We start from the raw sequence: 24661 nt of genomic DNA, 5'->3' as shown, positions 1-24661 counted from the left end.
AAATTCAACAAATAACAGCTTTCTTATACATGTATAAATATAAACTAATTTTAAAAAGTGGAAAAATAATCCTGTACCCATAAGCAACTCAAGTCTACAGAAAAATGTCGAGCTAGTCTTAAAAATAAATAAAATGCCCATTGAAAGCTGGGATTACACGGGAAGCCAGATTTTGTTCTTGTCCAACCATACTTAATCAATCTGTAAGTTCAATGCAATGCACTCAATCAACACTGCAAAGTACTGAAGCGCAGGGTGAGGGATAGTGGTGAGTAAAACCTGACAAAATGATTCTAGAGCATGCAATTCTAGAGAAAAAAGATGCCAGTATTTTTTCACTTAATATCAAAATACCAGCATTAATATTTGCATTTTAAAGTGCTCAGAACTTTTAACAAGTTTGTAGAATTTGCAAAAATAATCATCTCAATGCAAAAGTACTAACTGTGAAATACCAAGAAAGTGTACTTTCATTAAAATATATGTTAAATATACAATCCACTATTAACTGATAAAAAATAAGATAAGCTATTGAAAACTAAAACACTACATTAAAATTTTACTTAAAATACACACAAAAAGAAAAATATTTTAAGCTTGAGCTAAAAAAAATACAGCTATAGAATCATCTGAATTGTAGAAAAATTTTTCTAGCTGCTAAAACTATTCTAACTGCAATTTCAAATAATCCCATCTCTTATTCAGAAAAGCTGAGAGCTGCAGTTTTGTGTCAAAGAGTGAGCCTACTACAGTAAGAGTCAGATCATTTCTCTCCTCTGCTGAAAACCCTTCTCAGCTCTCCACCTCACTTAGAGCAGAGAGGCCCATGTCCTTATAATGGCCCACATTCTCCCCTTTAGCTGCCTGACCCCATCTCCACCTTCTCTTCTCACTGCTCACCTTAATCTTCCAACATCAACAAGTCTATCATCCTGTTAACATAAGTTTCAGAAAGAGATAACATAGAAAATACAAAGAAGGAGGCTCATTTGTTTTTAGGAAATCTAAGAAATGCTATTCCAGGAAAATTGGACTTTATCTGTCTTGTTGCAATTTTTAACAAAACTAATTTTAATTTTAATTTTAAAAACTAAGAACATAAATTGGCCACAGTATTTTTCTCACTGCTTACAGCTTTTTTCTTCACTTCTATATTCCTATGCTTTTCAAGCATACTCTTTCATAATTAAAAAAAGTTAACTTCTTTAAATGGTTACCATAGCTTTCTGCTTCACCCTCTCAACGCTTTTCCACTTCCTACCCACCTCACCCACAAACTTCCAAAGGATTCAATGGTGGATTAAAAGAAAGAAGGGGGGGGGGGGAAACAACTGCTATGAGATATTTATTTGGATTTAATTTTAACCTGAACTATTTATAGCACTACTCTTTCCTACCCAACACACTACCAACTCTTTCCTATCATTATTATAAGTGCTGTTATCTAAAATATTCTCACCAACATTTCTATCTTCCATTTTCAAGAGCCATCACCCAATACTATTTCCCCCGTGAACTCTTTTTTTCTTTTTTCTTTTTTTTTATTAATTTATTTATTTTAGTTGGGGGCTAATTACTTTACAATATTGTACTGGTTTTTGCCATACACTGACATGAATCAGCCATGCGTTTACATGTGTTCCCCATCCTGAACCCCCCCCTCCCACCTCCCTCCCCATCCCATCCCTCTGGGTCATCCCATTGCCCCAGCCCTGAGCATTTGTCTCATGCATCTAACCTGGAATGGCGTTCTGTTTCACATATGATAATATACATGTTTCAATGCTATTCTCTCAGATCATCCCACCCTCACCCTCTCCCACAGAGTCCATAAGACTGTTCTATGCATCTTTTTAACTCATTTTAACTGAAGGTACCCTCCTCCTCTTATAAAAACCTACAGCACAATAACTTTTTCTTATGGTATATTACTTCCTTGATATGGTTTTGTTGACTACAGGGTCCATGTCTAAATATTTATTTTGTATCTTAGAATATTGTCCAATGTTGAACATTCAGTTAGCAAATGATGGATGCTCAAAGCATAATTTTATGTTTTTATACTTTATAATTTTATAAATACAAAAATAATTTAGGTGCAAAGGTGTTTCAAACAGTAAGTTTTTAATTCTTACCAATTACTGGCCCTTGACTTGAATCTTTAACTTCCTCTTTAACTTCCTCTAACTTCCTCTCTCTAATTTCCAACTTTGCCAGATCAGTTAAAAGCCTTCTAAAAGTTTTTACATTCTAGGTCTTGTCTTTACAAATCTATGTATCATAGTTCTATTACTTGTTACACAACAACCTGGTCAGAATCTGGGGTTCCGTATGCCAAGATCTGTTTCTCCATCAGAGAAACCCTGCCTCTAACAGAAGCTCTGGGTTCACTGATCAGACTTCCTTATCTCCTTTTTTAACCTTTCACCCCCCATATCACCCTAAAATGACACCAATGTACTTGTCTGTTTTAAGCATACTCCGTCTCATATTTATTATGTTAATAAATATTAACATAACTAAAGCCAGGTGAGAGTCTGAGTAGATTTCCCAAGCATCTCCAGGATCTAGTTCTCCCTCTAATATTCCTATATTAACTGCCCCAGCTTTACGATCAGTCCTAAAATTGTGATTACAATTTATATAAATATGTATTATTTCTCTGTAACTTCTAACCAAAATATAAAAAGGATTTTTTTTTCTATTCGACAATTTTGATAGAGGGACTTTTACCCACATATTAAAGAAAGCGTACCACTTTCAAAACTAAAACGTAAAATTACAATGTTTCTGATTAGAACTATGAAAATTCTCTTTCTGGGATGTGCTTTAAGTTAATATTCTGTGTGAGTAGCACCTCTAGTGGCCAGCATCTTTGCAAAGAAATGACAGCATAACCAGAAATTACTGAACTGATCCATCTAACTCAAATGAAAAGCCAGAATTTCCAGAATTAGGGTTTGCACCTAACCCCAACAGTTAGGGGTTTGGAACTTCCCTAAGTTAGGGTTTGGAAGCCTAAGCACCCTAAAGGTGCTGCCCAGTTTGGAAGCCTTAGCTAGAAGCATGGGCAGCTAGCTCATCAGAGTAACACGAGAGAAGGTGGAGTAATGAGTCCATGGGAAGATATTCAGGAAGAGGGTGGATTTGTATACAGTGTGGAAAATTTTAGTACTTATCTCATAGGATAAGTACTAACCCCAACCCAACTTCCAGAGTTAGGGTTTGCACCTAACCCCAACACCTTTGCACCTAAATTATTTTTGTATTTATAAAATTATGAAGTATAAAAACATAAAATTATGCTTTGAGCATCCATCATTTGATGACTGAATGTTCAACACTGGACAACAATATTCTAAGATATAAAATAAATATTTAGAGATGGACCCTGTAGACATGGACCCTCTTAAACACAAGAGATTTAAGTTAACTGGTCAAGTAAATAACACTATGACTTTATAAACAAATATTACAACCTTAACAATTTCATACACCAGTTTACAGTTACCTGTACAAGTGGTGATAATAGTCAACAATTATTGAGTGCTTTGCTATGTTCTATAATCATCCCTCTACAAGTATTAACCTACTGAATACTCATAAAAATCCTATGAGATAAGTACTAAAATTTCCCACACTGTATACAAATCCACCCTCCTCCCAGAATATCTTCCCATGGACTCATTACTCCACCTCCTCTCATGTTACTCTGATGAGCTAGCTGCCCATGCTCCTAGCTAAGGCTTCCAAATTGGGCAGTAATTAGATTCCATCTAATTTCCCCGACTCGGACATTGCTGCAGAAATTCCTAACCTCTCCTGTGTCATCAGTTCTTCCCTCTCTACTGAATTCAATCCCATCAACATACATGCTATCATTTTCCAAGCTTTACAAACACACAAAAAAAGCCCACACTTACTCCAGTTACTGTCCCATTTCTCTGCTCCCCCAGTTTAGGAACACAACTTTTAGGCATTATCTGCATTCCTGGTCTTCAGTTCCTCCCCTTCTATTCACTCAAGTTCACACCAATTTGGCTTTTGCCCCACTACTGGCACTGAAACTGTCCTTTTCAAAGTCTCCACTCACTTCTACTAGTCATTTATTAAGCCTTGTCTCACCTGATCTCCTACTTGACACAGCTGATCTTCCTCCTTCCTAAAATTTCTTAACTTGGCTTATAGGCCACCATATTTTGGTTTTCTACTTACCTCCCTGACCACTCTCCCTCACTCTCCTTCCCTAGTTTCTGATAATTTCTCCGACTTTTTAGTGCTGGTGTGCCCCAAGATTTGGTCCTTAATCCCCTTCTCTTACTGATCCCACCCAGTCTTATGGTTTATACACAATCTATACACTAACAGTTCCCCAGTTTATTTCTCTAAGCCATACTCTTCACTGAAAGTTAAAGTCGCTCAGTCATGTCTGACTCTTTGCGACCCCATGGACTATACAGTCCATGGAATTCTCCAGGCCAGAATACTAGAGCAGGTAACCTTTCCCTTTTCCAGGGGATCTTCCCAACCCTGGGATTGAACCCAGGTCTCCCGCATTGCAGGAGGATTCTTTACTAGCTAAGCCACACTCTTCACTGAATTCCTGATCATATATGATAAACTGTCTAAATGACTTCTTTCCTTAATGTCTAATTGCGCTTGTGCTTAGTTACTCAGTTATGTCTGACTCTTTGTGACCCCACAGACTGTATTCTGCCAGGCTCCTCTGTCCATGGGATTCTCCAGGCAAGAATAACTGGAGTGGGTTGCCAGGCCCTCCTCCAGAGGATCTTCCCGACCCAGGGGTGGAACCTGAGTCTCCTCTGGCTCCTGCATTGACAGACAGATTCTTTTACTACTGAGCCACCTGGGAAGCCCATCTTGTCAAATGAAATTTATACCTTCCAAATCAGCTAAGAAAACAAACAAACAAATAAAAAGCAATGAAGAAAACAATCCAGCAGAGTCAAGAATGGACAAAAAAGAGAGGAAGAGAGACACAGAGTAAAGAGGGAGGAGCAAGGAAGATCATATGGGCAGAAAGGAAAAGAAGTTGGGAAAATAAATTCAAATATATTAAGTTATTACTACATATTTAAATGGTTTAAACTTAATTCTAAGATACAAACTCATTAAATTTTTAAAAGTAGACATTCTACATTCTAGTTATATGCCTAAAATGGCATGAAAGATTGTACGTAACTATGGAAACAATTTAAATATTCATCAATATAAAGATATGTCAATTGTCATTCATATGCAGAAATACTCTACAGTAGTTAAATTAGGTCTATAAGTATTAAGATAGACTAAAAGTTATATTAAATAAAAAAGCGATTTGTAAAAGATACTGATAATTTGAAATATATAGTGTAAACTATATATATTTGTAGTACCTTAAAACTCACAAAATATTAAGTAAAATTTTATTTATACATATACATTTATGCATATAAAGTTATAAAAACACAGATACATATTAACTTCAAAAAATGATTAGCTCAAGAGGAGAAGAGAAAGTGGAGAATGGAACTGAGGAGTGATTTTTGTAAATTACTACAAATTTTACTTAAAAATATCAGAAGCAAATACAACAAAATGTTATTATTTGCTATTTTAGAATGTGGGTACATTACTGCTTGCCATGGCAGTTTTCCGGTATACTCAAAATAATTCATAATTTTAAAATAGGAAAGGAGAAATAGGTTAAGTAAACATGTTATTAGATAAACAAATACCTATTTTTGAAAATCAGCAGGGAAATAAACCACCTTAATAAGATATAATAATGAAAATATCAAAATATATGGCAAAAAGTGAGTTATTCAACACTTACTAGGAAAACTAATTGTAACAAAAATATCATCACATATGCTTGTCACATTAGTTTTAGATGGATTAGAAAAGTTAAATGCAAAATAGGATTTAAAAAATAAGCAAATAATTTTTTTAAATTTTCTGGGTCAAAAATAAAGCAACTTTCAGTCAATATAGGTAATCTTACTCCCCTAAACCTAAGTTTTACTTTCGCATTTCACGCAGACCAGCAGCTTAACCCTCACGAACCATTCAGGGAAACAAAAGCAAGTGCTGCTCATATCTTCTATGAAAGCTGAATCTGGCTTAAAATTGGGGTACAACCTAGTACAGATTTTATGATGGGCAGAGGTTCCCTGAAGGAAAGATAAAGGAACCCCAGTCAAAATCGGTACATTCAGAACTGAGCCCCTGATAATCCCTCCATCTTGTCCTGCAGTCTTTTACACTGCAGTTAATAACAACTCCATTCTTTCAGCTGCTAGGCTAAAAACTGAAGTCATCCTGGATACATTCTCTCTGTCTCCTCTCTCTCTCTCTCTCTCACACACACACACACACCCTACTCTACCTAAAATCTGGCTCATCATAAATCCTGACCACTCTATTTAGCAAATACATCCCCAAACTCAACAATTTATCATCTCCATTGCCACCATCCTGGTCCAAGGGAATGTCACATCTCTTCTGATTTATTGCTCAAGTCTCATAGACTTTTTCTGTCCTTGTCTCCCTGAGGTCTACATAGTAAGCATCACAAGTCAAGTGTGATCCTGTTAAAATATACATCCAATCATGTAAACTCTTATGCTGAAAACCTTGTAATGGTCTGTCTCAGCATAAAAGCCAAAGTCCTTACCTATAAAGACGGTACTGCCAACCCCATCTTGCTGTCTGCTGACAAACCAGGCCCCTCCTCCCACCTCAGAGCCTCACTGCCCGGGAAGCCTCGCCTCCAGACACCAATGCTCCACCCTCAACTTTCCATCTTCTTTCCCCACTTTATTTCCTCTTCAGGGTACTTATTACTAACACACCACATTTTAAATTAATTATCCAGTTGATTATCTGTCTTCCCATACTAAATGTTAAACTCTGTGCCAGCAAGATTTTTATGTTCTGTTCTTGAAAGTACTGTAATGCTTAGAAAAGCAGGCACTCAAATATTTGCTAATTGACTATAGAATTAAATTTAGACATTAAATTTGATATGTCAGCACTTTGAGTTGAACGTGCTATGTGAGATAGCTTTCACATGATTCAACCACTTAAAAGTGATAAAACTTTAAAACAAGGCCAAGTCCTCTTTTCCTATATAAGAGAGTAAGAGATTACACTATGTTCTTCTTCAACCTTTTTTTCAAGAAGGGGAAAAAGCACATATTACTGGTAAATTTCTCTTTCATTGCAACAGATATAAACTCTAGAGACTAAAGCTCTAAGGATGTCTCTGGAAAAAAATAGCAACAACTATTAGCCAAAAGAAAAAACTGAGGCAAACAAATATGCCGGTGCTCCTGCTGGTTTCTAAAACAGTACTATGTCCTTCATTTATTGAAGGCAGAGCCAAGGTTATCCTCGATAGTAAAGCATGTTAATGAGGAATAAATAGTATAACAAAAAACAAGTAGTCAAAGAGTACCTAGTTATTGCTATTAACACTGAACACATAACAACACAGTCTGTACTTCAAATAATCTCCAAACAAGAAGCCCAATCAATAACCAAACAGCTTTCACTGCCAGGGCACGAGTTCAATCCCTGGTGGGGAAACTAAGGATCCCACAAGCTGTGCAGCATGCTCCCCCCAGATCTTTTCAAACCAAGCCCCAAGTAGATTCTAATGTCTTGAAAACATATAAATGTTGCCCAATTTGAATTTTAACAGTACCACTTCACTTTCAGTTTATAATGAAAATGAAGATTAAATTTGATTTGTAAGACTTCTTTCAAATTCAATAGCACTGGCTTATTTCCAACAATCTAAATATTTCATATGTATTACTTCCATTGATCACTTTAAAAAAGAGTTTAAAAACTATAAAGATAAAGAAAATTTTAAAAAAGAAAATAAAGCTTCAATAATACTATAAAAAATTACTTCTAGAAATTGTCAGGCATAAAGCCAGCCACTGAATTTATTATTGAATTATCTTTATTCAGAGTACCAAGAGACATCCAGTACAGAATTGCTTTTACCGAAAAAAAACCTCTATGTTTACTGACTTACTAAGACTCGTTTACTCGTCTAATAGTCACCTATTACACAATTCTCATCTTACGAGAGAAGATCTCTTGTTGATCTTCAGAGCATGAAATCAGAGACAGCTTCAGTATGCAGAGCCACAAGTAAAAATAGAACAAATTCCACACCCTCAAATTGAGAAGAGGGAGGAAGAACACAGCCATCCTTATTTAAGTAAACAACGTATGGCTCTATTTAAAATCATAAAATAGATATTTCCCATAATTTGAAATAGAAGTATTGAATAATTCAAGACTGCACTTTTCAAACTATTTTCACATTATGATTACTAATATGATGCTCATATCTGCTACTGAGGTTTCAATAATACAGTATTCAGAACTTCTTTATAACTTACCACTTTATTCTCTTTATAAAAATGAATATAAAATACAAATATCATTTACTGCCATAACTGTAAAGACCAATTTTAATTCTCATCTTAGGTGTATTTTCTACCTACTGAAAAGTCTTTAGGTGTAAATCATTCTTTACACTAATCCAATGAACATCAAATATTAATGCAAGTCAACAGTATGAACATTATACCCAGACCTCAACTGAAATAATCCTAAATATACGGATTAGACAGGCAACAAACTCAGTTTTCATGGTCCTTTAAAGTAGGTAAGATACTGTGCTCTCATCTTAACTCATACTTTAAATAAGAATTTAGAAAGGAGGAACAGAGAAAATGAAGAAAGATGCCTGAGAAAAAGATACTAAAGAGGAAGACATACAACAGTAGAACTCGAGAAAAGGACTACTTAGCTCTTCTAAAATTGAATTTAACCTTCTAGCAATTCCCTAACATCCCTACCAAAGATTTAAACTTAGCAGCTACTTGAACAATGCCATCCATTCAAGGTACATTTACTGAATGCCTACTATATGTCAAGCAAAGTACTGTTATGTGCTAGTAATATAATGCAGTAGTCATTAACGCTATTGTCAAATACTTCTGGTTCTCATCCCATGCAGGCACACAATTAACATACATTTCTTGGCCCCCTTGCGGTTGAGAGGCCCCATGTGTCCAGACTTGGTTGGTCAATGACTTCTAACCGAAGCGCCTCCATTCACTTCTGGCCAGAGAATTTAACTGCTAATGGAACAAAACCTCCAGAAAAACACTACCTCTGCACTACCACTGAGTAATCTCAACAAGCAGAGTCCTCTGTCAACCCGAGCCAATAAGGAATAAACGTTTGTGTTTGAAGCCACTGAGATTTTTGACTTTGTGTTTGTTTCTTTAACCACAGCATAACCTAATCTACTGACTAACACAAAGAGTGATCAATAGAAGTCTTTTTCTTTCAAGCTACTTATTGCTAAGCTAGGTCTCCCTAACTTCACCCTGACAAAGCTTTTTTTAAGACAAATACAATTATCTATTATTTTAGCAAATTTTCCGCCCAACTATGGAAAACTTGCTAAATCCTGATTTTATCAATGAACCTAATGGTTATTCAATTCCTTTGATTCCTACGAACTTAATAAAAATATATTGATGTCTTCATTCAAGTGATTATTTTTTGGAATTGGATCAATTAAGTTCAGGAGCCCTGATGCAAACTAGTAGACTGTCCATCATGGTTCTTGTAACCAATCAAACATCACTACAGTTATAACAGTTCAACTATACAAGCATCCAGTCTTCCATATGGTTACCATGATTGTCAGCAGCTTAACAGATTCACTACAAAGAATTATACATGACTGAGGAGAGAAGGGCAGGAATGGGGATTAAGAAACAGGATACTAATAGTAGACTGACAGTTAATAATCACACATGGAGGCAAGAGCAAGCACGTACATAATAATCATGGTCAAGTACAAAATGATAAATGCTTTAAGGACAAAGAAAATACTAAGTAGAGAAGGTAAAAGTTCACAAAAAATACATCAGGCCCTACTTGAGACATATGCTCAATGCCAACAACCCAGTGCAACTTATTCTGGCAAGGGACAGGGATTTCTAAAAAACAAAAACATCTGAACTGGTCCTTTACCTTAAAGGATGAGTTTATTTTACTAAGCAAAGATGGAGAAAAGATAGGAACACCCCCAAATAAAATGTACATTATATGGAGAAACAAACAGGACAGAAAAAACATTTTTCCAAAGGGAAGTTGCTAAATCAGAATGTTTACAGTTTGTTCTTAATATCCTGCCTTGCCCTTAAGAATAAAGTGCTTTACAAAGAAACAAAGAACACAAAAATATATAAATTAGAAATAGATGAGAAAAAGGGAAACAAGGTAGGAACATTAAGTGAAATCAGAAATAGGAGTAATATAAAAAAATGCATTAAAAATACGTATCAGAGTCCTCTACATTCACAAGGTTAATAGCCTACAATTTCAGCTCCAAGCTAACAGGTGCTTAATTTCTGATGAATGACTACTTCAATCAATTCAAGATCTCTAGCAACTGATATGAAAAAAGAAATATAATCAGATTGTCACACAACTAAGTACCACTAAGGTTGAAAAAATTATTTTTCTGATTAAATAGAATTATCTGCACTGCTAACAAAAAAATGCACTTACTCCTAAAGGTTCCCTTAAAAAGGACAGTGTTATAGAACATCTTCACAACTCAATGAATTCCACAGGGTTGCTGCTGACAGCATTATCTCCACAGGTGGTGACAGGAGTGATCTCTCCCCCAGCTCAGTTCAGTAAAGAAAGACACCTCTGTGGACAGTAGGTGTGCAGCAGGGTAGGTGTCTGAGGCAGCCATCTGAGGACACATCTAAGGGTGTCCATAACACTGATATTTAATTCGTTGCAGGAGGAGAGGACAAAGGGAGATCAGCAGGCAAGTGGTTTCAAACCTCAGAATCTAAATTAAGAGACCAATCTTCCTCTCCCTCCACTAAATGTACAATTTTGAATATAAAATTTCAGAGGATTCCAGACTACGCTATCCATTTAAGAACCCCTTGCATTTTCCTGGTGGTCCACTGGTTAAGACTCCGCCCATCCAATGTTGGGGGTGGTGGTGGTGGAGTAAGTAAAATTAAATAAGTAAGTAAAAATTTTCATAAAACACTCTAAACACTCCCTCTACAAACAGGGAGTGGGTTTTTTCTGGTTATTTAAATAAAAATAAAAAGAACCCCCAGAGAAAGAGACTGACTGCAGAGACTTTAGTCAACCCTCAAAAACTGTAATTTAATCTTCGTTATTGTAACTGAATAGTTCAGTTCAGTCGCTCAGTTGTGTCCAACTCTTTGCGACCCCGTGAACCGCAGCACGCCAGGCCTCCCTGTCCATCACCAACTCCCGGCGTTTACCCAAACTCATGTCCATCGAGTGGGTGACGCCATCCAGCCATCTCATCCTCTGTCATCCCCTTCTCCTCCTGTCCCCAATCCTTCCCAGCATCAGGGTCTTTTGCAATGAGTCAACTCTTCGCATGAGGTGGCCAAAGTATTGGAGTTTCAGCTTCAACATCAGTCCGTCCAATGAACACCCAGGACTGATCTCCTTTAGGATTGACTGATTGGATCTCCTTGAAGTCCAAGGGACTCTCAAGAGTCTTCTTCAACACTACAGTTCAAAAGCATCGATTCTTCGGCGAATATGGTAACAGCAAATTTCAGACTATACTCACTAACCAAGTAGCAACAGTGCAGATATGTATACTCTATGTGACCAACAGAGCAAAAACACCTACAGTAGAACACACATCTTCTAGGGAGCCTTAATGATCTCTTATTACTAAAGAGAAGCTATTCCAATGGATACTTAGAATGGCTTAACACACTTCATTGACTCACGGCAGCACCACCCCTAGCCATTCTGCATCTCTTTTTGTTTACTCAATTGTCCTGGCCTTTTCAAACATCTAGCTAGTTCCTATAATCATCCTTTAGTCTTAGTTTGGATAACACTTCCTGAGCGATACTCTTGCCAACTCCTGCTATATGAACCTGTATATTATGGCAATTACAAATTTAACTATCTTCCATGCTAAACAAATGAACTTCGTTTAAGAAGCAATTTTTTCATTGTCTCCCAAGCCCACTAATATTTAAAGTCAGCATTCAAATACTTACCTGAAGGACAAGACTACCTCTGATAAAAAGTAAATTAGGCCTAGAAGTTTTTCTATATCCTTTCTTATACACAAATGAGAAAATTTCTATCCCTTATAGTATGGCTCAGCTAACTAGCTAACAACACTGTCAAGACACCACCCTGAACATTTCAAAACAAGTAACAAAGCATTCACAGAATGCCTGGTTTTGAGGAGTACTTTCTGCTGTACTCCCCCAAATTAAATTATTTATAAAAATGTGCACCCAGGGACCAAAAGAAGCAACTTATAATTAAATGGCAGGGCCACCGTTATTTATTTAAAACACTCTTTAGATAATATAACCATATCATCTTCAAGATAATACTGCCTTCCCAATCTCTATAGAGAAAAAGTTTCTATACAGCTCATTCATAAGTGGAATTAGATCATGAAGGAACCATTAAGAAGACTGACCAGACCATTCCTTCTTTTTACTCCAGTGTTAATTATTACCTGGCCCATAAAGAAATAGTCTCCAAGGACCCTAAGAACAAGCTATATGGTAAATAGAAACATTATCAGTCAAGGTTGAGGGTGCAGAAAACAGAAAATATATTTGGTGCTTTAAGGAGAAGGAACTTAATGAGAACTTCAGTGCTTACAAAATTATTGAAATGGCTAAAAGAGTCTGAGTTAGAGAAAGAACTTCCAGTATGACAACCATGGAAATGTAGAACTGACCTAACAGCAGCCCTGGAGGTAAGAATTCAAGAACAGGGTACGGCAACAGTGATCCAGATTCAGAACCATGAATCAAGAAGAAACCACTGTATTGCTTCTGTGCAACACTATACTGCAAATCATGGCCAGCCTAAGAAAAAAAGCACTTTAAAAGCATAAAGATTGAACAAGTAAAATCGTGTTTATGTGGAGATTACAGCTGTGTATATAAAAACTCCTAAGGAAAATATAAAACGGCTACTAGATCTAGTAACTCAATTCAGCAAGGCTGCACAATTCAAGGTCAAAATACAAAAAAACAAGTCAGTTGTTAAATGTCCATCAACAGAGGAATGGATAAAGACGTGGTACATATGTGTGATGGAATATTACTCAGCCATAAAAAAAGAATGAAATGCCACCATTTGCCACAACATTGTGGACCTAGAGATTGTCACTCTAAGTGAAGTAAGACAGAGACAAATATCATATGATATCACTTATATGTGGAATATTTTTTAAAAAATGGTACAAATAAACTTATTTACAAAACAAATAGTCACACATGTAGAAAACAAACTTATTGTTACGGGGGTGTGTGGATAAACTAGGAGATTGGGATTGACATATGAACACTACTATATACAAAATAGATGACTAATAAGGACCTACTGTATATAGTACAGGGTACTAGACTCAATACTCTATAATGGCCTATATGGGAAAAGAATCTAAAAAAGAGTGGTTGTATGTGTAACTGATTCACTTTGCTGTACACCTGAAACTACAACATTTTAAATCAACTACATTTCAATAAAAATTTAAAAAAAAGAAAAAAAATATCAATTGTATTCCTACAGGAAATACTTAGGGGTACACCTAACAAAGCTGCAAAATCTATACAGCAAAAACGACAAACTTGCTAAAATTTTAAAAGACTCTAAATAAATGGAGAAATATGCTATGTTCATGGAAGACTCTATATTGTTCAAATGTCAATTCTTCTCAACTTAGTCTATATATTCACTGTAATTCCACTCAAAATCACAGTAAGTTTTCTTGTAGAAATTGTGTCAAATTGACTTGAAAAGACCTTTAAAAGCCTAAATAATTTTTAAAAGGAAAACTAAGTTAGAAGACTTACAATATATAATTTTAGGGCTTACTACACAGCAAGAATCAAACTGTGATACTGGCATAAGGACAGACATATATATCAATGGGGAAGAAATGCTGCTGCTGCTGTTGCTAAGTCGCTTCAGTCGTGTCCGACTCTGTGTGACCCCACAGACGGCAGCCCACCAGGCTCCCCCATCCCTGGGATTCTCCAGGCAAGAACACTGGAGTGGGTTGCCATTTCCTCCTCCAATGCATGAAAGTGAAAAGTCAAAGTGAAGTCGCTCAGTCGTGTCCGACTCTTAGCGACCCCATGGACTGCAGCCTACCAGGCTCCTCTGTCCATGGGATTTTCCAGGCAAGAGTGCTGGAGTGGGGTGCCATTGCTTTCTCTGGGGGAAGAAATGGCAACCCACTCTAATATTCTTACCTGGGAAATCCCACGGACAGAGGGGCCTGGAGGGCAATACTCCATCTGGTCACAAAGAGTCAGACACAACTTAAAAGACTAAACAACAACAACAACAACTGATACATAGTCTCCAAAGACCTAAAATAGGTTGGTCAACAGATTTTCAACAAAAGTTCCAAGGTAATTCAATAGGAAAAGTTTCGTGTTTTTAACAAACAATGCTGAAATATATGCTACAACACAGATCAGCCTTAAAAATATTTTGCCAAGTGAAAAAAGCCGTAACAAAAGAACCCACATTTTATTATCTCATTTACATGAAATGTCTAGAAAAGGCAAGTTCATGGGGACTGAAAGTAGATTAGCAGTCACCTGGGTGTGGGGCTGGGAAAGGGGAGTGTCTCCTAATCTGCCTAAGGTTTCTTGCTGAGGTGATAGAAACGCTCTAAAATTACACTATGATGATGGTTGCACAACTCTAAACATACTGACTGTACACTTAAAATGAGTAGATTTTATGGTATGCAAATTAAGCCTCAATAAATCTGTCAAAGTGAAAGAGGAGAGTGAAAAAGTTGGCTTAAAGCTCAACATTCAGAAAACTAAGATCATGGCATCCAGTCCCATCACTTCATGGCAAATAGACGGGGAAACAGTGGCTGACTATTTTTCTGGGCTCCAAAATCACTGCAGATGGTGACTGCAGCCATGAAATTAAAAGACGCTTACTCCTTGGAAGGAAAGTTATGACCAACCTAGACAGCATATTAAAAAGCAGAGACATCACTTTGTCAACAACGGTCTGTCTAGTCAAGGCTATGGTTTTTCCAGTGGTCATGTATGGATGTGAGAGTTGGACAGTGAAGAAAGCTGAGCACCGAAGAATTTTTGCTTTTGAGCTGTGGTGTTGGAGAAGACTCTTGAGAGTCCCTTGGACTGCAAGGAGATCCAACCAGTCCATCCTAAGGGAGATCAGTCCTGGGGGTTCACTGGAAGGACTGATGTTGAAGCTGAAACTCCAATACTATGGCCACCTCATGCGAAGAGCTGACTCATTTGAAAAGACCCTGATGCTGGGAAAGATTGAGGGCAGGAGGAGAAGGGGATGACAGAGGATGAGACGGTTGGATGGCATCACCGACACAATGCACATGGGTTTGGGTGGACTCCAGGAGTTGGTGATGGACAGGGAGGCCTGGTGTGCTGCAGTTCATGGGGTCACAAAGAGTCGGACACGACTGAGCAACTGAACTGAACGGAACTGAAATCTGCCATAAAAAATAGACTTTCACTGGGAAGGTGGAGCAGAGACTAAGCTCTTGTAAATTAAAACTACAATTGCTAAATGAAAATTAAAATGGCCAGTCTAAACAAAACAGGCATGGTTGAAGACCAAGTCACTAATGTGGGAAAAAAGTGCAGGACATCTTCTCCATGATATAGTAAACAAAAACAGAAAATGGACAATGGAAATAAGGAGACAAAGAAAAGTGATCAAACACCTGACTAGTGTGTTTGGAGCAAAGAAGCTCCAAACACAATGCAGGGAAAGGTAGACGATGACAAAATAATGCAATAAGGAAATTTCTGAACTAAATACAGACCTAAGCCTTCAGCCTAAAAGAGTCCATTGAGAGCCTAAAACAATGAATGGAAAACACTTACACTTAAGAGACACATACGGGTAAAATTCTATAACTCCAAGTATGAAGAATCCTTTAGAACTTCAAAAATTTATCTACACAGGAACAAAACTTAGACTGATATGAGCCATTCTTCTTCACTGTCTTCTCATAAGGAATTCTGGATACTACAATGAAACAACGTCAACAAAGTTCCATGGGGAAAAAATTTTCAATTCAAGAATTCAACTCCCAGAAAACCTATCAAATGTGAGAACAAAATAAAGGCATTGTTCAATACGCAAGGACTCAAAATTCACCTCCCATACACTCTATAAATTTAAGAAACACTAGAAATAGGACAACATGGGTTATGAGAAAACAATAGTTGCATATAAGCCAGAATAACTAAGTGAAAGCAAAGGAAGTAAGACTTTGATACTTGAAGATTCTCCATGAACAAAGTTTCAATGACTGGGACTACAGCACCTAGATAGGTACAAAAACGTATTTGGTATTATAATGAATACAATGACAAATTACATAAATGCCGTTTTCTGGTTCTTCTTTAAGACTAGACAATACATTATTTCAGTTATAAAAAAAAGAATGCAAATGCTATAAAACTTGACAATATAAAATCAATTAAAAGCTGCATGGGGGGACAGAAATCACTGAACAGTAAGTGAATTAATTTCTTTACCTTTTATAGCAAGAACTCTTATGTAAGGTGAAAGTGAAAGTTGCTCAGTCATGTCCAGCTCTTTGCCACCCCATGGACTATAGAGTCCATGGAATTCTCCAGGCCAGAATACTGGAGTGGGTAGCCTTTCCCTTCTCCAGGGGATCTTCCCAACCCAGGGATTGACCCCAAGTCTCCCACATTGCAGGCGGATTCTTTGCCAGCTGAGCGACAGGGGAAGCCCTTATGTAAGGTAGATAAATCATTAATAAAGCCAACCATTAGAAGAGCTACATATATAAAACAAAAATCAGGAAAGGGAATTAGAGTTTAAAGTCTACATCTTTCTTTTTAATGGATTATTAATTCAAGGATCTTGGGGAGGGGGCCCTCAATTATTTATTTATTTTGGGGCCAGGCCAGGCCAGTGGGATCTTAGTTCCTCCACCAAGAATCGAACCACAGGGCAGTGCAGAGTCTTAACCGCTGGACCACCAGGGAAGTCTTCATCTTTCATAGTGAGAAGTTAGTCATGAATTCAGTTCAGTTCAGTCGCTCAGTCGTGTCTGACTCTTTGCGACCCCATGAATTGCAGCACGCCAGGCCTCTCTGTCCATCACCAACTCCCGGAGTCTACCCAAACCCATGTCCATCGAGTCGGTGATGCCATCCAACCATCTCATCCTCTGTCGTCCCCTTCTCCTCCCGCCCCCAATCCTACCCAGCATTAGGGTCTTTTCCAATGAGTCAACCCTTCGCATGAGGTGGCCAAAGTATTGGAGTTTCAGCTTCAACATCAGACCTTCCAATGAACACCCAGGATTGATCTCTTTTAGGATGGATTGATTGGATCTCCTTGCAGTCCAAGGGACTCTCAAGAGTCTTCTCCAACACCACAGCTCAAAAGCATCAATTCTTCGGCGCTCAGCTTTCTTCATAGTCCAACTCTCACATCCATACATGACCACTGGAAAAACCATAGCCTTGACTAGACAGACTTTTGTCGGCGAAGTAATGTCTCTGCTTTTAAATATGCTATCTAGGTTGGCCATAACCTTCCTTCCAAGGAGTAAGCGTCTTTTAATTTCATGGCTGCAGTCACCATCAGCAGTGATTCTGGAGCCCAAAAAAATAAAGTCTGACACTGTTTCCACTGTTTCCCCATCTATTTCCCATGAAGTGTTGGGACCAGATGCCATGATCTTAGTTTTCTGAACGTTGAGCTTTAAGCCAACTTTTTCACTCTCCTCCTTCACCTTCATCAAGAGGCTCTTTAGTTCTTCTTCACTTTCTGCCATAAGGGTGGTGTCATCTGCATATCTGAGGTTATTGATATTTCTCCCGGCAATCTTGATTCCAGCTTGTGCTTCCTCCAGCCCAGCATTTCTCATGATGTACTCTGCATAGAAGTTAAATAAGCAGGGTGACAATATACAGCCTTGACGTACTCCTTTTCCCATTTGGAACCAGTCTGTTGTTCCATGTCCAGTTCTAACTGTTGCTTCCTGACCTGCATACAGGTTTCTCAAGAGGTAGGTCAGGTGGTCTGGTATTCCCATCTCTTTCAGAATTTTCCACAGTTTATTGTGATCCACACAGTCAAAGGCTTTGGCATAGTCAATAAAGCAGAAATAGATGTTTTTCTGGAACTCTCTTGCTTTTTCGATGATCCAGCGGATATTGGCAATTTGATCTCTGGTTCCTCTGCCTTTTCTAAAACCAGCTTGAACATCTGGAAGTTCACGGTTCACGTATTGCTGAAGCCTGGCTTGGAGAGTTTTGAGCATTACTTTACTAGCGTGTGAAATGAGTGCAACTGTGCGGTAGTTTGAGCATTCTTTGGCATTGCCTTTCTTTGGGATTGGATTAAGAGGTATCATATAAACTATCGTGGTAACTAGAAGCATGAACTATAAATTCCCTTTGGAGGAGGAAAAGGAGGGAGGTGAATGGATGGGAGACTTCCTTTTCATTTTATTCTCTCTGGTAGGACTTACATTTTTGTCATGAATATGCAATGTTTTTATAATTTAAAGCAGTATTTTAATAAAAACTGAATTTTGTTTTTTTAGCCATACAATGGCATACTGTGTCTGAAAAGAACAAAATAAGTTTCTATGTACCAATACATAAAGATTAAGTGAAAAATCAAGAGGCAGAACAACGCATTAGGATGGTATCATGTTTAAAACAAAATGTGTGATACGGCCACTGTGGAAGACAATTTAGCGTTTTTTTTTTTATCAAGTTAAACAGTCTTACCATACAGTTAGCAGTTGTACCCTAGGTATTTATTGAAGGTAATTGAAAATTTACTTTCATACAAAAATCTATATATTAATGTTCACAGCAGCTTTATTCCTCAATCACTAAAAATCAGAAACATCAGTATGAACCTAGGGGTCACTTAATACATATACAGATGGACATGCAGAAACAGTATAGATATGTATGTACCTAAGTTAGTTAAATACACCTATCTGTGTATGTGTGTGTATTTCTATCCTGTAAGGTAATGAAGTCCAGTAGCTACGAGCACTTTCAGTGTTCAGATCTTGGTTTCTGGATACTATCCATGGAGAAACAGCTGACTTGAAGGCTAGGGCAGAGAAAATATATAGGCCTGACACATCCTATAGTCATCAGAAAACAAGGAAGTGCTTAAAAACTAAAAGGCTGAGTGCATGTCAAAGGAACATAGGAGTGAACCTGAAAGAATTCCCAATGGCCAAAGCTGCAACAATTTAGGAACAAAATTAATGATCTAAGGAATAAGATAAATATACGATGACTAACTTATGTCAACATTCCTGGGCCATGGTACTCAGATTACGTGGTCCAACTTACTCCAGATGTTTCTGTGAAGGTGTTTATTTTTTTTTATGAGATTACAATTTAAGGCTGTGTTGGTCAGGTTTCTCCACTGCAGAGTTACTGATTTTCCTGGTAGCTCAGTTGGTAAAGAACCCACCTGCAATGCAGCAGACCCCAGTTCGATTCCTGGGTCAGGAAGATCCCCTGGAGAAGGGATAGGCTACCCTCTCCAGTATTCTTGAGCATCCCTTGTGGCTCAGCTGGTAAAGAATCCACCTGCAATGCAGGAGACCTGGGTTCGATCCCTGGAGAAGGGAAAGGCTACCCACTCTAGTATTCTGGTACTCAGATTATGTGGTCAAACTTACTCCAGATGTTTCTGTGAAGGTGTTTAATTTCTTTAAATGAGATTACAATTTAAATCAGCAGACTTTCAGTGAAGCAGATTACCCTCCATAATGAGTAGGCCTCATCCACTCAGCTAAAGGCCATAATTCTTAAAAAGACTGACCTCGCCCCAGAGAAGTTCTGTGAGCACTCTGCCTTAGGACTTGCACTACAACACAGACTCATCACCAGGCTTCCAGGCAGCCCTGCAGAATTTGGACTAGCCAGTTCCTACAATCACATGACACAGATATATCTGTATATCCTCCTACTGGTTCCACTTCCCTGCAGAACCCTGCCTAATACATATTTTAACCCCCAATTATAAAATATATAAGCCCATGCTGAATAAATGATTGAATTAACAAATAAATGGGAGAAGTAACAAATCTTCCTTTCAGATGAATTCCAAATAATATAAGAAGATAGTGGCCCCTTCAGGAGGTGAGGCCTAGTCCTTCCTTCCCATGTTAGTGGGGACTGAACTTTATAAGTGAGTAGCAAAGATAAGACAGGAAAAGAGAAAAACAGTAACTCTGCAGTGGAGAAACCTGACCAACACAGCTTTAAACAAAGGACCAAGGTTCACATTACCAGTGTTGTTGTGTGGTTACTGACTGGCATGTGATGAGAAGGGCACTTTACCTCTGTGGTCTTCTTTTTGAAAACACCAGTCTAATCAAGAAAAAAACTTTGGACAACTCCAATTTGAAGAACATCCTACAAAATACTGACTGGTATTCCCCAGAATTGTAAAAGACACAAAAAACAAGGAAACTGAGAAACTCTCCAAGAACAGACAAGACTTAGGACAACTAAACGCAATGTGGTTATCCTGGGTGGGAAACTGGAACAGAAAAATGTATATCAGGTAAAAACTATGGAAATCTGAGGCTTCTCTGGTGGTCCAGTGCGTAAGACTCCATGCTTCCACTGCTAGGGACATGGGTTCAATCCCTGGTCAGGGAACTAAGATTCCCACATGCCATACGGTATGGCCCAAAATAACTATGGAAATTTGAATGAAGTATGGAGTTTAGTTAATAATAATCTATCAATACTGGTTCATTAATTGTGACAAATAAACCACAGTAATGTAATGTGTTAATAATAGGGAAATCTGGGTGCAGGGTACATAGGAAGTCTATCTTTAGAATTTTTCTGTAAATCTAAAACTCTTCTAAAATTATGTTTATTGGGGAAAAAAAAAAGCCTATCACAGTGGCACTGCTTCCCCCAAGAGCCACACCATATGCCTTAGACCCTGAAGAGGGCAGCAGGAAGAACAGCACCCTCACCCGTGCCATGGCAGCACCCACAAGAGTTAAATATAAACCAAACTGGATAACGACAGTTTTGTTCTTTTTCCATCAAGCAAGTGCTAAGGGCAGAAACTGCAGCAAAGGTATAATCCTAAGGGAGAGATGTAAAAACAACCAGAAGAGACACTGAAAAATACAGTGTTTCCCTGGGGAATTACCACACCACAGATGTTCACAGCAGTTTGAATAAAGAAGTGAGCATAGTTCAAAGTCCTAGACGGCTGGTGATGACAATATAAATCATCCCACGCACTGCTAAACACGAAAAATAAATATTATCCTAATAGGTAAAAGAGTATTAAGGAAAGTCTCAGAGTAACACCCCTCCTGACATAAGCCATGAAGTAGATATTTTCGAGTTAGAATCCTACAGCATAGAAGATGAGAAAGACAATCTCAAAATACCAGGTAAGGACACGAGCAATATTAGTTCTCCTTCCAAAAGTCACAAAGTTTTCAAAGTTTAAATATGCTATTGTATAAAAAGCAGTAGTCTTGGTAATAAGATGACCTGAGTTTAAAATATGAGTTTAAAATTCCTGTCATTTACTTGCTAAATAAATTTGGAAAAAAAGAACTTGATCTTGAAGATTTCTTAAAGATAATCAGTATGTAAAAGAAACTTTAACAAACTCTACTTTGAAGAGCATGATTTTCACTAAAATCCTTAACAGTAAAGGTTCTTCTTTCAGAATTTCAATTTACAAAAAAGGCAAAATGCAACGAAAAGAAAGAATCCAATGTTAAGAGGCTGCAAAAAGGGACGGTTAATGTTTGTATCACATTTTATCTTTTCCAAATCTATAATAAATATGTTCATGTTATTAATTAGAAAAGTTACATTTTAAAACATTTGTTGTTGTTCAGTCACTAAGTCCTGTTCAGCTCTTAGACGCAACCACATGGACTATAGCCTGCCAGGCTCCTCTGTTCATGGGATCTCCCAGGCAAGAATACCGGAGTGGGTTGCTATACCCTCATCCAGGGGATCTTTCTGACCCAGGGTTCGGACCCAGGTCTCCTGCCTTTCAGGCAGATCCTTTACCCCTCAGTCACCAGGGAAGCCCCATTTGGTCAAAGCTATACTTTAAACAAGTGAAGGCAGGGATGTAAGAAGGGTAAGAATGTCTGTCTATACAAATGTGATGAAGTATACATATTCTAATTATCAACCAGTATTTGTTTATAAAAGTCTACACTCTATTCTAATTATCAACCAATATTTGTTTATAAAAGTTGACACTCTCCACTAGACAGGGAAGCCAGGAATTGTATCAAGAATCTTTGGATCCTTAGGGCCTGGCATATAGAAGGAACTAAATGTTTACTTTATGGAAGTTTTAATTGTCTCACTTTCTACCTTAAAAGGTTCAGCTCATATGTGCTAAAGTAATGGGGGGGGGCGGTGGAGGTGGATCTAGCACAGTAATTTTAATCCATCCAATAAATATTTATTGGTTGCTTGCTGTTTCACTCTTCCAGACATCTGCGATAAGTCAGTTAATAAAAATCTCTGTCCTTATGGAGAGATGGTAGTCTAGTATCATTCTCTACTCTGCCCAAAGCAGTGCTAAAGTGTGGTCCTTTAACTGGTGTCAATGTACCAAACTTACTGGTCCATGACTGTCAGACAGAGCAAGCATTTATAAACTCAGAGAGCAATATGCTAGTCATTTTATCTGATGAACCTAATATTATAAAGTACTGACTAGAATCTATCTTTATTTCATTTTTCTAATAATTTGTTTATTGTTTTTTAAGGAATCATTATATAATGAATTGGAAAATTTATTAAACCTGGTCTTTCACCGCAGATAAGGAGAAGCATTGGTCCAACACACTTTGATCACATCACTTCTCCCCTCCTCAGTAAGATTCTATACTTCAGTCTCTTTATGGTCTTTCACAAATGAAGCCAACCTTTCCAAATACTGTTTTCCCACTAGTTCGGTTCATCACATACTCCAACTACAGTGAATTGTTTTCAGTGCAAGTCTTCTGTCTGGCTTGTACTTCTCTCTCAGCCTTAAATACTTTCCTAAGTTTACATGATCAAATTTTACATATCCTTTTCAAGTCAAGCACAAATGCCACCAACTCCTCCGAAGCCCTCCAGGTAGAAGCAAACATTCCCTGACTTCCTCTGGCACAGTGTTCTAAAGCAGCCCTCTGATAAAATTTTCTATGGACTATGAGTTTCTGGAATACAAGAATAATTTATCCATTTGGCATCCCTATATAACACACAAAACTGTCACCAAATTCGCTGAATGAATGATGTAAGAGACAGGATTACATGTGCAGAAGTCTCACTCAAGAGATCAGAAAACCCTCCAAAATTATACCCAAAACTGTGTGTGCCTTTTCTAAGGGAAGGTCTAACGCTTACTAGATTCTCAAAGGAGTCTAAGAAGCCCCCAATGTTAAAGAAACCACTGATAAGGAAAGGGTTTCAATTTCATTAGCAGATATATTTCTGCCAGCCAGCTCCATCAGGGTTAGCTCCAGGAAATACCAGATATAATAAAAACCTCAATTGTGCTCAGTTGTTCAGTTGTGACTCTTTGGACTGAAGCCTGCCAGGTTCCTCTGTCCATGGAATTCTCCAGGCAAGAATACTGAAGTGGGGTTGCCATTCCCTCCTTGAGGGGATCTTCCCAACGGAGGGATCAAACCTGTCTCCTGCATAGCAAGTGGAATCTTTACCGCTGAGCCACCAGGGAAGCCCCAAACCTCGATTTCCTTATCTCAGAAAGGTGATAATGTTTACTCCAAAGATTTGCTATAAGAATTGAATTTGACCACATATGGAAAGTCCTAAGATCATGAAGAGTAACTTGTTTCCTTTCTGCCCTCCTCCCTCTTTTATATACTCGTGAAGTAAGCAAGCAGACAGGTTCTTTACAAAATTTCTTAAATTACAAATTACTGCCATCCCTCAAAAGCTGTGTCCAGACTATTTTCTTGGAAATCGTCAATAGGGTTATCAATTCAGTTCAGTCGCTCAGTCGTGTCTGACTCTTTGCAATCCCATGGGCTGCAGCACGCCAGGCCTCCCTGTCCATCACCAGCTCCCGGAGTTTACCCAACCTCATTCCATTGAGTCGGTGATGCCATCCAACCATCTCATCCTCTGTCATCCCCTTCTCCTCCCACCTTCAATCCTTCCCAGCATCAGGGTCTTTTCCAGTAAGTCGGTTCTTCCCATCAGGTGGCCAAAGTGTTGGAGTTGCAACTTCAGCATCAGTCCTTTCAATGAATATTAAGGACTGATCTCCTTTAGGATGGACTGGTTGGATCTCCTTGCAGTCCAAGGGACTCTCAAGAGTCTTCTGCAACACCACAGTTCAAAAGCATCAATTCTTCGGCACTCGGCTTTCTTCATAGTCCAACTCTCACATCCATACATGACCACTGGAAAAACCACAGCCTTGACTAGACGGACCTTTGTTGGTAAAGTAATGTCTCTGCTTTTTAATACGCTGTCTAGGTTAG

The 24661-nt window shown here is 38.0% G+C and overlaps 1 protein-coding gene and 1 long non-coding RNA gene across 2 annotated transcripts in view; both read right to left on the bottom strand.

Annotated features, from left to right (window-relative positions):
* UBE2G1 (ubiquitin conjugating enzyme E2 G1) overlaps positions 1 to 24661 on the bottom strand; it is a 91744-nt gene that overhangs the window by 55504 nt on the left and 11579 nt on the right. The window lies entirely within an intron of this gene.
* Positions 18598 to 24444, bottom strand: LOC145542003 (uncharacterized). Its single transcript, XR_014079505.1, has 2 exons — positions 20490 to 24444; positions 18598 to 19544 (listed from the first exon to the last, which is right to left on the bottom strand). It is a non-coding gene; the product is annotated as an uncharacterized LOC145542003 (long non-coding RNA).

This window comes from Giraffa tippelskirchi, chromosome 3, assembly GCF_054371585.1.
Source record: "Giraffa tippelskirchi isolate mGirTip1 chromosome 3, T2T-mGirTip1v1.2.pri, whole genome shotgun sequence".
Classification (NCBI taxonomy): Eukaryota; Metazoa; Chordata; class Mammalia; order Artiodactyla; family Giraffidae; genus Giraffa; species Giraffa tippelskirchi.
This window is presented reverse-complemented; position numbering and strand designations above follow the sequence as displayed.